The sequence below is a fragment of the Triticum dicoccoides genome, chromosome 3B (genome assembly GCF_002162155.2).
Source record: "Triticum dicoccoides isolate Atlit2015 ecotype Zavitan chromosome 3B, WEW_v2.0, whole genome shotgun sequence".
In the NCBI taxonomy this organism is placed as follows: Eukaryota; Viridiplantae; Streptophyta; class Magnoliopsida; order Poales; family Poaceae; genus Triticum; species Triticum dicoccoides.
In genome coordinates this window covers 211,274,276-211,289,069 of record NC_041385.1, presented here as the reverse complement: position 1 = coordinate 211,289,069, position 14,794 = coordinate 211,274,276, and positions in this window count along the sequence as shown.

Here is a 14,794-nt window from a genome sequence, read left to right as displayed (position 1 = left end):
CGCGCCGGATACAGCAACTCTGGCCGGGCCGAACACATAAGACAAAGCTCTCTTGAGCTACGTCGTGATATTGCTCAATATAGAGGCGCCGCACACCCACTATGCTTCACAGATGAAGTAATGGATCATCAAATCCCTGAAGGGTTTAAACCCGTGAACATTGAATCCTACGATGGCACAACAGACCCCGCGGTTTGGATCGAAGATTATCTCCTTCATATCCATATGGCCCGCGGTGACGATCTCCACGCCATCAAGTATCTCCCACTCAAGCTTAAAGGACCAGCTCGGCATTGGCTTAACAGCTTGCCAGCAGAGTCAATTGGGTGTTGGGAGGACCTAGAAGCCGCATTTCTTGACAACTTCCAGGGCACATATGTGCGACCACCAGACGCCGATGACCTAAGCCATATAATTCAGCAGCCAGACGAATCGGCCAGACAGTTCTGGACACGGTTCTTAACAAAGAAAAATCAAATCGTCGACTGTCCGGATGCAGAGGCCCTCGCAGCCTTCAAACATAACATCTACAATGAGTGGCTGGCCCGGCACCTAGGATAGGAAAAGCCGAAATCCATGGCAGCCCTCACATCACTCATGACCCGCTTCTGTGCGGGAGAGGACAGCTGGCTAGCTCGCAGTAAGAACCTCAGCAAAAATTCCGGTAGTCCAGACAGCAAGGACCGCAATGGCAGGTCGCATCACAACAAAAACAAACGCCACGTTAACGGCGATAACACTGAGGATACGGCAGTCAACGCCGGATTCAAAGGCTCTAAACCCGGTCAGCGGAAAAAGCCATTCAAAAGAACTACTCCGGGTCTGTCCAATTTGGACCGAATACTCGACCGCTCTTGCCAGATACATAGCACCCCCAAAAAGCCAGCTAACCACACCAACAGGGATTGTTGGGTATTCAAGCAGGCAGGCAAGTTAATTGCCGAAAACAATGACAAGGGGCTGCATAGCGATGAAGAGGAGGAGACCCGGCCGCCGAGCAGTAGAGGACAGAAGGTATTCCCCCACAAGTGCGGACGGTAAACATGATATACGCAACCCACATATCCAAGAGGGAGCGGAAGCGTGCACTTTGGGACGTATGTGCGATGGAGCCAGTCGCCCCGAAGTTCAATCCATGGTCCTCTTGCCCGATCACTTTCGATCAAAGGGACCACCCCACCAGTATCCGCCATGGCGGATTCGCCGCATTGGTTTTAGACCCAATCGTTGATGGATTTCACCTCACTAGAGTCCTGATGGACGGCGGCAGCAGCCTGAACCTGCTTTATCAGGATACAATGCGCAAGATGGGCATAGACCCCTCAAGGATTAAACCTACAAAGACGACCTTCAAAGGCGTCATACCAGGTGTTGAGGCCAATTGTACAGGCTCAGTCACACTAGAAGTGGTCTTCGGATCCCTGGATAATTTCCAAAGCGAGGAGTTAATCTTCGACATAGTCCTGTTCCGCAGTGGCTATCACGCCCTGCTCGGACGAACCGCGTTTGCAAAGTTCAACACGGTGCCGCATTATGCATACCTTAATCTCAAGATGCCAGGCCCTCGTGGAGTCATCACGGTCAACGGAAACACTGAACGCTCCCTCCGAACGGAGGAACACACAGCGGCTCTCGCGGCAGAAGTACAAAACAGCCTCTTAAGGCAATTTTCAAGTCCGGTAGTTAAGCGACCGGACATGACTAAATGCGCCCGGAGTAACATAAATCAACACCACCTGGCACGTTCCGAGCATGCGTAGCAATGCGGCCCCAACCCCAGCCCTTGCATGATTGCAAGACGAGCTCTGCGCGTACATCATTACGCTCTGAAGATACCATGGGCATAGGGGGAGGGGCACGACCACGACAGGCCCAGAGTGCGGCGCAACAACACCAGGGGCTCCCAAGTGTGTCGCTCTTTTTCTTTTCCTTTTTTATTTTTATCCACAGGACTCCGTTCACCAGAGACCCTGTCCGGCGGTGAATCTGCCGAACTCACGATGCAACAGCTAGGGAAGGACAAAGGCTACAACGAATACTCAGGTGGTCTCCATAATGAGCATTAAATCTGTTTAAATACACCATTCCGCAGCCTACCCCTGGAGGGAGACACTTCTAATAGTCCTAACCCTTGCCTACCGCACTATTTGCATCGTTCTACACTTATGGCAGAATTCCTTGAATAAACAATGCATCACTTTTCGCTTATAACTGCATTCCTTTTCTATATATATATATATATATATATATATATATATATATATATATATATATATATAGGTTCATTTATAACATCTTGCATCCGTACAATTTGGTACGGCCGAATAAACCAGGGGCTTATGTTCCCCGCATTATGGTGTCGTAAGTCCAAACACTTTCACAAGTGCGGCACCCCGAACTTATAGCACTATATGCATCGGCTCCGAATCATGTCTTGGGTCAATAGTTGGGTTTGCCAGGCTCCCATGTTTTGGTACCTTACGTTCCGTTCTATAGGCTAAGGTAGCACTGGGAGAACCACTGCGATTGCGCCTCGGTTGAGCTGGGCGAGCGCCTCAGTGGAGAAAGCTAAAACTGACTGAGGGAGTCCTGGACTAGGGGGTGTCCGGATAGCCGGACTATCAATATCCGCCGGACTCCAAGACTACGAAGATGCAAGATTGAAGACTCCGGCTCGTGTCCGGATGGTACTTTCCTTGGCGTGGAAGGCAAGCTTCGCGATACGGATACGTAGATCTCCTACCATTGTAACCGACTCTGTGTAACCCTAGCCTCCTCCGGTGTCTATATAAACCAGAGGGCTTTAGTCCATAGGACAACATACATCTCAACAATCATACCATAGGCTAGCTTCTAGGGTTTAGCCTCCTTGATCTCGTGGTAGATCTACTCTTGTACTACCCATAACATCAATATTAATCAAGCAGGACGTAGGGTTTTACCTCCATCGAGAGGGCCCGAACCTGGGTAAAAACATTGTGTCCCTCGTCTCTTGTTACCATCCGCCTAGACGCACAGTTCGGGACCCCCTACCCGAGATCCGCCGGTTTTGACACCGACATTGGTGCTTTCATTGAGAGTTCCTCTGTGTCGTCACCGATAGGCTTGATGGCATCTTCAACCAGCAACGCTGTCTAGGGTGAGATTTTTCTCCCCGGACAGATCTTCGTATTCGGCGGCTTTGCACTGCGGGCCAATTCACTTGGCCATCTGGAGCAGATCGAAAGCTACGCCCCTGGCCGTCAGGTCAGATTTGGAAGCTTAAACTTCACGGCCGATGTCCGCGGAGACTTGATCTTCGACGGACTCGAGCCACAGCCAAGCGCGCCGCACTGTGACGATGGGCACGATCTAGCTCTGCCGCCGGACAGTGCCCTGGTGGCCGCACTCGGATCCGCTTCGGCCATTAGCCCGGAGCCGATCGCCCAGATCGAGGGCCGGTGGATAGACGCCGCCCCGGGGGCTTCAACATCCACGGCGATGGAGCCGAACACTGACCTTGTCCCCTGCGAGACTCGTGATTCCGAGGCGCCGGACTCCTCGCCAGACTCCGAACCTCCCGCGCCCCTACCAATCAGTTCGGATTGGGCGCCGGTTATGGCATTCACCGCCGCGGACATCTTCCAACACTCGCCTTTTGGCGATATCCTGAATTCACTAAAGCATCTCTCGCTATCAGGAGAGTCCTGGCTGGACTTTGGCCAGGACGGTTGGGGTACGGACGACGAAGAAACTCAGCGCCCACCCACCACCCACTTTGTAGCCACTGTCGACGAGTTAACCAACATGCTAGACTTTGACTCCGACGACATCGACGCTATGGACGACGATGCCGGAGACGAACAGGAACCAGCGCCTACAGGGCACTAGAAGGCCACCTCGTCATACGACGTATACATGGTGGATACCCCAAAAGAAGGGGATGGCGAAGAAGCAGCGGAGGCAGATTCCCTAAAGAAACAGCCCAAGCGCCGGTTTCAGCGGCACCGCTCTAAATCCCGCCACAGCAAGAATAGAGATTCCGGCACAGGAGATAACAATACCCCAGAGAGTGCCGAAGACAACCCCCTCCAGCAAGATTCAGCGCAGGAGGATGCAGAAGCAAGCCCTCACGAAAGGGCGGCAGACGAAGAGGTCGAGGATCATAACTATATACCTCCCTCCGAAGATGAAGTAAGCCTCAATGACAACGAACTCGTCGCGCCCGAGGACCCCGTCGAACAGGAGCTTTTTAAGCGCAAGCTCATCGCCACGGCAAGAAGCCTAAAGAAGGAAAAGCGGAAGCTCAAAACAGCGGAAGACACGCTCAGAATAAGATGGAGCAAAGTACTCAAAACCGCAGATAAATACGGCAATGGCCACCAATCGAAGAGCTACCTGAAGCGTAAGCTACTACCAGAATTCGACGAAGAGGCCATAGAGCCTCCACCGTCAAATGGCCCAGCCAGATCCATCTACAGACCCAAAAAGAAGGCCCCAGGAAGCAAAGCAACACGTCAAGTGTCCGGTGACAGCGGCACACACAAGTACAAGGGCGCCGCACACCCACTATGCTTCACCGATGAGGTGCTGGACCATGAATTCCTAGCAGGGTTTAAACCCATAAACATAGAGGCCTACGATGGAACAACAGACCCTGGAGTCTGGATAGAAGATTATATACTGCATATACACATGGCCAGAGGAGACGATCTCCACGCCATAAAATATCTACCCCTCAAGCTCAAAGGGCCAGCCCGTCATTGGCTCAAAAGCCTCCCAGAAAACACTGTTGGAAGTTGGGAGGAGCTCGAGGACGCGTTTAGAGCAAATTTTCAAGGGACTTATGTCCGTCCTCCGGATGCAGATGATTTAAGTCATATAACTCAACAGCCCGGAGAATCAGCGTGGAAATTCTGGAACAGGTTTCTTACCAAAAAGAACCAAATAGTCGACTGTCCGGACGCCGAAGCCTTAGCAGCTTTCAAGCACAATGTCCGAGACGAATGGCTCGCCAGGCACCTCGGTCAAGAGAAACCGAGGACAATGTCCGCACTAACAAGCCTCATGACCCACTTTTGTGCGGGAGAGGATAGCTGGCTAGCAAGAGGTAGCACCAGCGACCCAAGTACATCCGAGATAAGAGATGGAAACAGGGGGCTGCGCGCACAAACAATCGCGGTTTCATATAAACCTTGCTTTCATCATTTATACTTCTTATTTTACGTATTTTTCGCATGAATTGTTTCTAAAACTAGACGTTCCTCTCTTTCTACAGATGAAGAACGTGCATACCTGTCCAGGATAACGGCGCAATGGAGACACAGGTGCAGACGTGCAGTAGGGACCCGTTGCTAGGATTCTTTTCAGATTAAGACCCTGCGTAGACCTTTTTTACTGTCTCTTGTTGTTATTCTCCCTTGGTTTTTCCTATAGCAAAAGCGGAGCCTGACGCTTTGGCATCGGCCGTGTCAGAAGACCATGCCCGTACCTGGACACTAGCGGCTCAGGGCATCGTTCTGCCCATTATTATAAAGACCGAACACCTTAGGGAGTGTTCGGCGTCTCGAGTTAGGCATTATATGCATCAGCTCCGAATCATGTCTTTGGTCAAATGTTGGGTTTGCCCGGCTCCTGTGTTTTGCTTCCTTACATTCCGTATCATCCGGCTAACGCGGCACCAGGAGAACTACTGCGATTGTGCCCCAGTTCGGCTGGGCGAGCACCTCAGTAGAGAAAGCCGAAAACTGACTGTCATGATACAACGAGAGTCTGGTCAACCACTCGATCGACTACCGGAATGTTTAGAATTCCCCGCTTTGACGAAGGACCGTTTCCCGGTCAGGCACATACGCACCCCGAATCCGGAGATGTGCGGTGCCACCAGGGGCTATATAGTAGCCCCACCCTCGAGCTCCACTGGCTAAGTGAAAGTGATAAAGCATTATAGTCCGGATTGCCTAGTTCGCCACGCTACCACCTCCTTATAACAGGACCGAGACGTCGGATTAAGTGTGAAAACGCGCTATTTTTGCGAACACCCCAGCACCTTGTGCGTGGGGGCTGAAGCCGAAGACTGCCATCTTTCAGGTTATACACAAGTATACGTAAACGGCCGCACAGGAGAAGTTTTACTTGGACGCACAAGTACAAAAAGCAGTCATAATATAATCATTAATTTACAAGCTAATGCGTTCATTCGAACGTTACATTCTTCGAGCACTGCGACTCTATTATACGAGCGCCGCGCATGACTTCTCCGAAGTAGTGCTCAGCAGGGAGCCGGCTTTCATCCGGACCCTGGGCGGCAACAGCGGTGGCATCCATCTCCGGACAATGCGCCTTCAGACGGGCAAGAGCCATCCGCGCGCCCTCGATGCAGGCCGACCGCTTCATGTCCTTTATATGCGGCACCGCTCCAAGGAATTGCTGCCGTAAGCCGAAGTAGCTCGTCGCCTTGGACCTCTCTGGCCAGACATGGGCCACGATGTCAGTCATGGCAAGTCCGGACAATCTATTTAGCTCGGCCCATTCGGCCAACCATTCCGTCAACGGAAGGGAGCGATCCGGACTGTGGAATTGAGACCAATACAGCTCTTCCATCTCGTGATCCCCCTGGCTCCGGAAGTGCTCAACGGCATCAGCCGCACTCGCAGCTAAATCCATATACGGATCCTCCGGACTCCACAGCCGCTCAAATTGAGCATACTTGGCATCCATAAACCGGCGACGCAGCAGAATAGGCTTGCCAGCCACGATCTCTCCGGCCTGGCGCAGCTCCTCCTTCATGGCCCGCATTGCAGAGCGGGCATCCTTGGCTTCGGCGGTGGCCTTCTTCAGGTCTTCCCGCTCCGATAAGCGCTCCTTCTCAAGAGCCTCATAGCGGTCGGCAACATCTTTTACCTTCATGGCCAATTCGGCCACCTCCGCCCTGCGTAGGCAGTGCGCAGCCTTTTTGGCTTTCAACTCCTCGGCCGCCTTCGAGGCAGCCGCGTCACTCCTTCGGGCTTGCTCCTTAGCTCAAGCAAGTTCGGCCCGAAGGCTCTCCACAGCAGCAGCACCGTCTGTACAACAACATACAATTTATCAAAAGAGGGCTTCGCCCCCCTTAAATAAATAAACTATGGAGAATATTTTTACCTTGAGACTCGTCAAGTCGCTGGTTGACAAGCGCGATGTCAGCATCCGCCACGTCAAGTTGTCGACTTAATTCGGCAAACTCATTAGTTCGGCTGGCCCTCGGACTATCCGCCACCTGCATAGGGACGGAAGTATTCATTACTTGAGGTTTCAAGATTTCGACCCTCGGCACGCTGTCGTTTCCGACAACCTACCGAGTCTCAGGGGCTACTATCTATACAGGGCGCATTTTTTATATGCAAAACTGTTAAAAGATGAAGGGGTGCGTCATTATTGCATACCTCAAATCCCGCCAGCAAACTCATGGCGGCATTACGCAATCCGCTTTCAGCGGACGAAATCCTTCCAATCACCATGCGCATTAACGCACGGTGATCTTCTGAAATGGACGCCCTCTCAAGCAGATGCTTTAGTTCTCCCGGCCGGATACTAGTAGGTGCCGAACTCTCTGGCCCCTCCGGACTCGGGGATACCCTCCGTGATGACACTTCGGGTTCGCCTGCCTCATCTGGCGGCGCTGCGGATGGAGGCGTATTGCTCTCCATCATCTCCGGAAGAAGGTCCCCCGAAGATGAACTCATCTGAGAAGGCTGCAGATCCGAACTGCGATATAAATACTTTGGTTACCTACGGAAGCACAAATGTAGGTATTTCCTTACTAATTAATTCCCTCTTTTATACTCACGGCTCGCTGGTGGGTCGATCCTTTGGTGATGATTGTGCGTACGGATTCTCTTCGGGCACCGGACCACCCGGGGAAGATCTCTTCCCGCGCTTAGGGGCTTTGGCCTCCGGATCTTCGGAGGCGGTCCTCTTCTCCCCCTGAAGGGAGGGATTCTTGGTTCCCTCCTCTTTTGTCGCCCCTTTGGGTGAAATATTAGCTCCTCTATTTTCCCCATTGCCCCCTTCTGCGGGAACAACCTCCAACATTCTGACCAGCACGGGCTCCAGTGCGGTCTCTGGGAGGAGGGCCGGACACCTTATCAGCCTTGATCGCGCCACCCATTCCTGTAAAGAACAAAGGGTAAGGATGCGAACTCTAGAAAGGCACGTAAACAGAATGTCCAGACTCTGAGCTACTTACCTGAGTATCCGGGCGATCGCGGCTTAGGCCTGCGTCCTCGGCCAAATCCGGACACGCCACTTGCGGTCCGAAGAACAACTTGTACATCTCCATGGGTGTCGCACCCATGAAGTGTTGGAGAATCCGAGGTCCCTCTGGGTTGAATTCCCATAGACGGAGAGGACGGCGTTTGCAGGGCAGAAGATGCCTGACTAGCATAACCTGCATCACCTTGATCAGATCGATCTCCCTCGCTTGGAGATCTCGAATCCGGCCCTGTAGTGAGGGCACGTCTTCGGACGGCCCCCAGTTGAGCCCTTGGTTGACCCACGACATCAGCTGGCGTGGAGGTCCCGGGCAGAATGAGGGCGGCGGCTTTTGCCTGCGGCCCCTTGGAGCGGTGATATAGAACCACTTGCCACGGGGCGTCGACCTTCTTGCTTATGGTCGCCCCGCCACACTCCGCTTGACGCCCCCCGACCATCTGCGGTTCCACCTTGAAGGTCTTCAGCCATAGGCCAAAGTGGGGGATGACGCGGAGGAAGGCTTCGCAGACGATAATGAATGCGGAGATATGGAGGATAGACTCCGGAGCCAAGTCGTGAAAGTCCAGCCCGTAGTAGAACAGGAGCCCTCTCACGAAGGGATCCGTCGGGAAACCTAAACCTCGGCGGAGGTGGGATACGAAAACGACGTATTCACCGGTCTCGGGGGCTGGCACCGCCTGCCCTTGGGCAGGCAACCTGCACGAAACCTCGTAGGCCAGGTACTTGGCCTCACGCAACTTCAGTATGTCCTCCTCCGTGACGGAGGAGGGCATCCACCGGCCCTAGAGGTCGGAGCCGGACATGATTGAGGATCTGAAGAGCTCGAATCTAAGGCTCTGGGTGTTGGAACTGGGAGCGGGGAAAAGGTTTGATGCGAGACTGAAGAACAAGGGCTGGCCTTGATCCTCTTAAAAAGGGGAAGAAATACCAAGGGCCGACTCCATGACCGTTTGAGATTCCCCTTCGATAGAGGAGGCGTGGCGACGGGAACGGTTGGGTTACCTACGCACGTATTGATGAGAATCCCGGAATAAGGGGAACACGATCTCTGCTCCGACAGGACATGCCAAGGAAACCGCTTCGCTAAACGCGCTGAGGTGGTGTAGATTTAAACAAAGGCTTGGTTGCGGTGTGATGTCGTGCCGCATAATACATCAGCAGATTGAGCTAAGTGTATATTTTATTCTCTCTACGGTGGAATGTGGAAATTATTTTTGCAGAGCCGGACACTATCCTGGTGTTCATTATCTTCTCCAGATTATTCAAGGGAGGAACCCACCTTGCAATGCCGAACATTATGCATGCTGGACTTATCGTCATTGAAGACTGGTTCAGGGGCTACTGAGGGAGTCCTGGAGTAGGGGGTGTCCGGATAGCCGGACTATCAATATCCGCCGGACTCCAAGACTACGAAGATGCAAGATTGAAGACTCCGGCTCGTGTCCGGATGGTACTTTCCTTGGCGTGGAAGGCAAGCTTGGCGATACGGATACATAGATCTCCTACCATTGTAACCGACTCTGTGTAACCCTAGCCTCCTCCGGTGTCTATATAAACCGGAGGGCTTTAGTCCGTAGGACAACATACATCTCAACAATCATACCATAGGCTAGCTTCTAGGGTTTAGCCTCCTTGATCTCATGGTAGATCTACTCTTGTACTACACATATCATCAATATTAATCAAGCAGGACATAGGGTTTTACCTCCATCGAGAGGGCCCGAACCTGGGTAAAAACATTGTGTCCCTCGTCTCTTGTTACCATCCGCCTAGACGCATAGTTCGGGACCCCCTACCCGAGATCCGCCGGTTTTGACACCGACACTGACCGTCATGATAAGGCGAGAGCTGGTCACTGTTCGAGAGGTCTTTTCGAGTCCCTAAAGACTTATGCCGCTTAGAGCGAGGAACCGGCTGTGTCCAGCCCAGGCATGGATAGCGCCCCGAATTTGGTCTTCCGAACAATAGGGGCTTCGCCGAAATTTAAAATTATAGAATTCTATGGCTAAGTGAGAGTGTTCGAGCATTATAAGTCCGGTTGCCTTGTTCGTTGTGTTGAGCGCCTCCCTAGATGGACCCAAAAATGGGAACAAGAGCGCTCAAGTTTATCCCGAACACCCCAGCACTCGTGGCTTGGGGGCTGAAGCCGACGACTTGCCATCTCTCAGATTTGATAAACGGCCGCACAAAAGGTAATATTTTAAATTAATAAGTGTTGCTTAGCGCATATGTACAAAGTTTTCAGCGCACAGGATAACACATAGCGAGTCTACTCAAAGATTACATGTTTGGGGCACTCATCCGCAATCTTGCGGGCACCCTTCAGGACACTCTTATAATACATTTCGGGCGTATGATACTCCTTGCCCGCCGGCGGCGCGTCTGTCAGAAGCCTCTCAGCATCCAGCCTGCCCCAGTGCACCTTTGCGCGGGCAAGGGCCCGACGGGCACTTTCAATGCAGGCGGAGCGCTTGATGACTTCCACCCAAGGGCACGCATCCACCAGCCGCCGCACGAGGCCGAAGTAGCTCCCAGGCATGGCCACTTCAGGCCACATCCGGACTATGAGGCCCTTCATGGCCTGCTCGGCTACCTTGTGGAGCTCGACCAGCTGCTTCAGCTGGTCGCTAAGGGGCACCGATGTCCGGCCTCAGCATACTGAGACCAGAAGACCTTCGCCGTTGAGCTCCCCTCCTCGGCCCGGTAGAATGCGGCAGCATCGGACACGCTGCGAGGAAGATCTGCAAACGCCCCTGGAGAGCTCCGAATTCGGGTAAGTATCAGGTAATTCACATTCACATGCTTGCTTTGCATGAAAAATTCCTTACCTGCCGCTATTTTCTTCGCCGCCTCAATCTCCTGGAGGGCCTTATGGGCCTCGGCCTTAGCGGTTGTGGCACTTTCAAGAGCCGAGGCAAGCTCGGACTCTCAAGTCTTCGAGTCGCGCTCCAAACTCTCATGCTTTTCCATGAGAGCCTGGAGCTCTTGCCGCACCTTCGCCACCCATGCCTCCTGCTTCTCTCGATCCGCTCGTTCCGCGGCCGCATTATGTTCGGCCGCGGACACGGCCTCCTTCAGGGTCGCCACCTTGTTCGTGGCCCCTGCGGTACCCACGTTATCCTTGTTATTTCTATTGCAACCAAAATCCTTTTCTGTAAGGTACAAATTTAATGCGGTGTTACTCACCTTCTTTGTCCTCGAGCTGCTTCTTGGCAAGGCCGAGCTCGTGCTCGGACCGCTCGAGGTCCTGCTTCAAAGCACCGACCTCCACAGCCAGTGCGGCAGAGGTCAGCAGCGCAGCCTGCAAACCCATATTGACATAATTTTTAGAACTCCTGCGTATATCTTTTTTAGATCCTTAGTCCAGTTTTTCTTTCCGAACACCGAACCGTGCATCAGGGGCTACTGTCTATGCGGTATTACATTACATATTTTAAAACTTCTTACCTCAAAGCCTGTTAGAAGGCTGCTGCAAGCTTCGGTCAGCCCACTCTTGGCGAGCTGAACCTTCTGAATCACCGCACTCATAATAGTGCGGTGTTCTTCCTCGATGGAAGCCCCATTGAGCGCCCCCAACAAGTTGTCCGGCGCTTCCGGTTGGACGGAGGCTGCCGGTGTCACGGTCTTGCCCTTCTTACGAAGGGGCCGCCTGCCGAACTCCGGAACCACTGCGGGTTCCGGCACGGAGTCCGGCGCAAAGTCTGGGAGGCTACCTTGCGGCACCTCCGGAGCCTCCTCCCGATGGGTCCCCTCCTGGGATCCCACCTCGGCGTCGTCGGCATCACGAGGGGTGGAGGCAGTCGGAATGGAATCCACATCCGACGGAGCCAAGGACCCGCTCGATGAAGCGGGAAGATCATCCTCGGCCGGACTACAGGTAGTGTGCGGCATTAGAAGGACACTATGTGGCACAAAAGAGAAATTATAAATTATTCAGGGATCCGGATAATTACGATCTTGCCGGAAGCTTGGCCCTTGAGGGCCACCCTTCGTCGCCAGCGTTGGCGTTGGCGGAGCTGTCCGGAGGAAGGGTCCTTCCCCTCTTGGACCCTTCGGCCTCCCCTGTTGGGGAAGCCTTCCTCTTCCTCTCTCCCCTCTCCTGGGGAGAGTCCTCTTTCTCCTCCTCGTCTTCAGGGGAGGAGTCCGCCTCGGAGCCATCGGATGATGAGTCTGATACCACCTGGCGCCGGGAACTCCTTCGGGTTCTCGTGGCTTTCTTCTTGGCCTTCTTCTCTGGCACCACATAAAGTGCCGGGACTAGTAGCCCCGTTAAACGGGTATCCGCTGGGTCTTCGGGGAGGGGAGCCGGACAGTTAACCTGTCCGGACGTCCTCTGCCAGTCCTGTTAAAGGCATTGGGAATTTTAGATCCCACAATAGAGTCAAACTATTAAAGAAATAAATGTCCCATAAAGGATAACATATCTTACCGCACCGGCTGGGCGCTTGGTGCTGAATCCGTGATCTTCAGTCGCAGACGTGGGGGCTTCTCCGCCCTTGATCGGCACCCTCCAGGCAGCTTCGTACATCTGTCGAAGAGCCCGCTCAGGGTCCGGTGCTGTGCCGGATCAAACTCCCACAGATTGAAGCCCCGTTGTTGGCAAGGGAGAATCCGGCGGACGAGCATGACCTGGATCATGTTGACGAGCTTGAGCTTCTTGTTCACCAGGGTCTGGAGACAGGACTGGAGTCCGGTCAGCTCCTCCGAACTGCCCCATAGCAAGCCCTTCTCTTTCCAGGAGGTGAGCTGCATGGGGGTACCAGATCTGAACTCGGGGGCCGCTGCCCATTTAGGGTCCCGCGGCTCGGTGATATAGAACCACCCCGATTGCCACCCTTTGATGGTTTCCACGAAGGCGCCCTCGAGCCAGAGGACATTGGGCATTTTGCCCACCATGGCACCTCCGCACTCCGCTTGGACGCCCTTCACTACCTTCGGCTTGACATTCAAGGTTTTTAGCCACAAGCCGAAGTGGGGCTGGATGAAGAGGAAGGCCTCACACACGACGATAAACGCCGAGATGTTGAGGATGAAGTTTGGCGCCAGATTGTGGAAGTCCAGGCCGTAGTACTACATGAGCCCCCGGACGAAGGGATGAAGTGGGAAGCCCAGTCCGCTGAGGAAGTGGGGAAGGAATACGACCCTCTCATGGGGCCTGGGGGTGGGGATGAGCTGCCCCTTGTCGGGCAGCCGGTACGCGATGTCGATGGACAGGTATCCCGCGCCGCGCAGTTTTTCAATGTGCCCCTCCGTAATGGAGGAGACCATCCACTTGCCTCCCGCTCCGGACATGGCTGGAGAAGGTTGAGACGAGATGCGCAGACTTGGGCGTTCGAGCTCGAGTGCGCGGAGATGGATAAGCAAAGGAGGAAGAAGGCGCAGGTAAAAAAGGTGGATCCTTATCCCCTTATATATGGGCGGACGAAGACTATGTGTCCCCACCGGCCTGTTAAAACTCGCTTATCTCCCAAGCGCCACCATCAATGGCGCGATTGGGTTACCCACATCCGTATTGATGGGAATCCCGGAATGAGGGGAACACAATCTCTGCTTCGACAAGACGTGCCAAGGGAACCGCTTTGCTAAACGCACTGAGGTGGTATAATAAAAAACGATTCAAGTAAAGGCTTGGTGGCGGTGTGAGGTCATGCCACAAAATACGTCAGCAGATTGAACTTGTGTTCATATTATTCTCTCTATGGTGGAATGTGGAATTTATTTTGTAGAGCCGGACACTATCCTGGTGTTCACAATCTTCTATGAATTATTCGAAGGAGGAACCCGCCTTGCAATGCCGTACAATATGCGCGCTGGACTCATCGTCATTGAAGCCCGATTCAGGGGCTACTGAGGGAGTCCTGGACTAGGGGGTGTCCGGATAGCCGGACTATCATCATCGGCCGGACTCCAAGACTATGAAGATACAAGATTGAAGACTTCGTCCCGTGTCTGGATGGGACTTTCCTTGGCGTGGAAGGCAAGCTTGGCGATACAGATATGTAGATCTCCTACTATTGTAACCGACTCTGTGTAACACTAGCCCTCTCCGGTGTCTATATAAACCAGAGGGTTTTAGTCCGTAGGACGAACAACCATTACAACAATCATACCATAGGCTAGCTTCTAGGGTTTAGCCTCCTTGATCTCGTGGTAGATCCACTCTTGTACTACCCATATCATCAATATCAATCAAGTAGGAGTAGGGTTTTACCTCCATCGAGAGGGCCCGAACCTGGGTAAAAACATCGTGTCCCTTGTCTCCTGTTACCATCCGCCTAGACACACAGTTCAGAACCCCCTACCCGAGATCTCCCGGTTTTGACACCGACAGAACTCATGAGTAAAAGAAATCTATTGCACAAGTCTCATAGTGAGCAACCGAACAAAGGTATCGGTGGGGGTAGTATTTTCTTCGAAGATGCTTCTTACACTTCGTCGGTAATATAGCATAAGTTCCCTGAGCGCGCTTTGTCTGTTACATCCTTATGGCCGGATTGCCTGGTTATCGGAAACACCGTCGATATTCTCGATAGGGGGAGTACATAACACTTTTCGGTCCTTGACC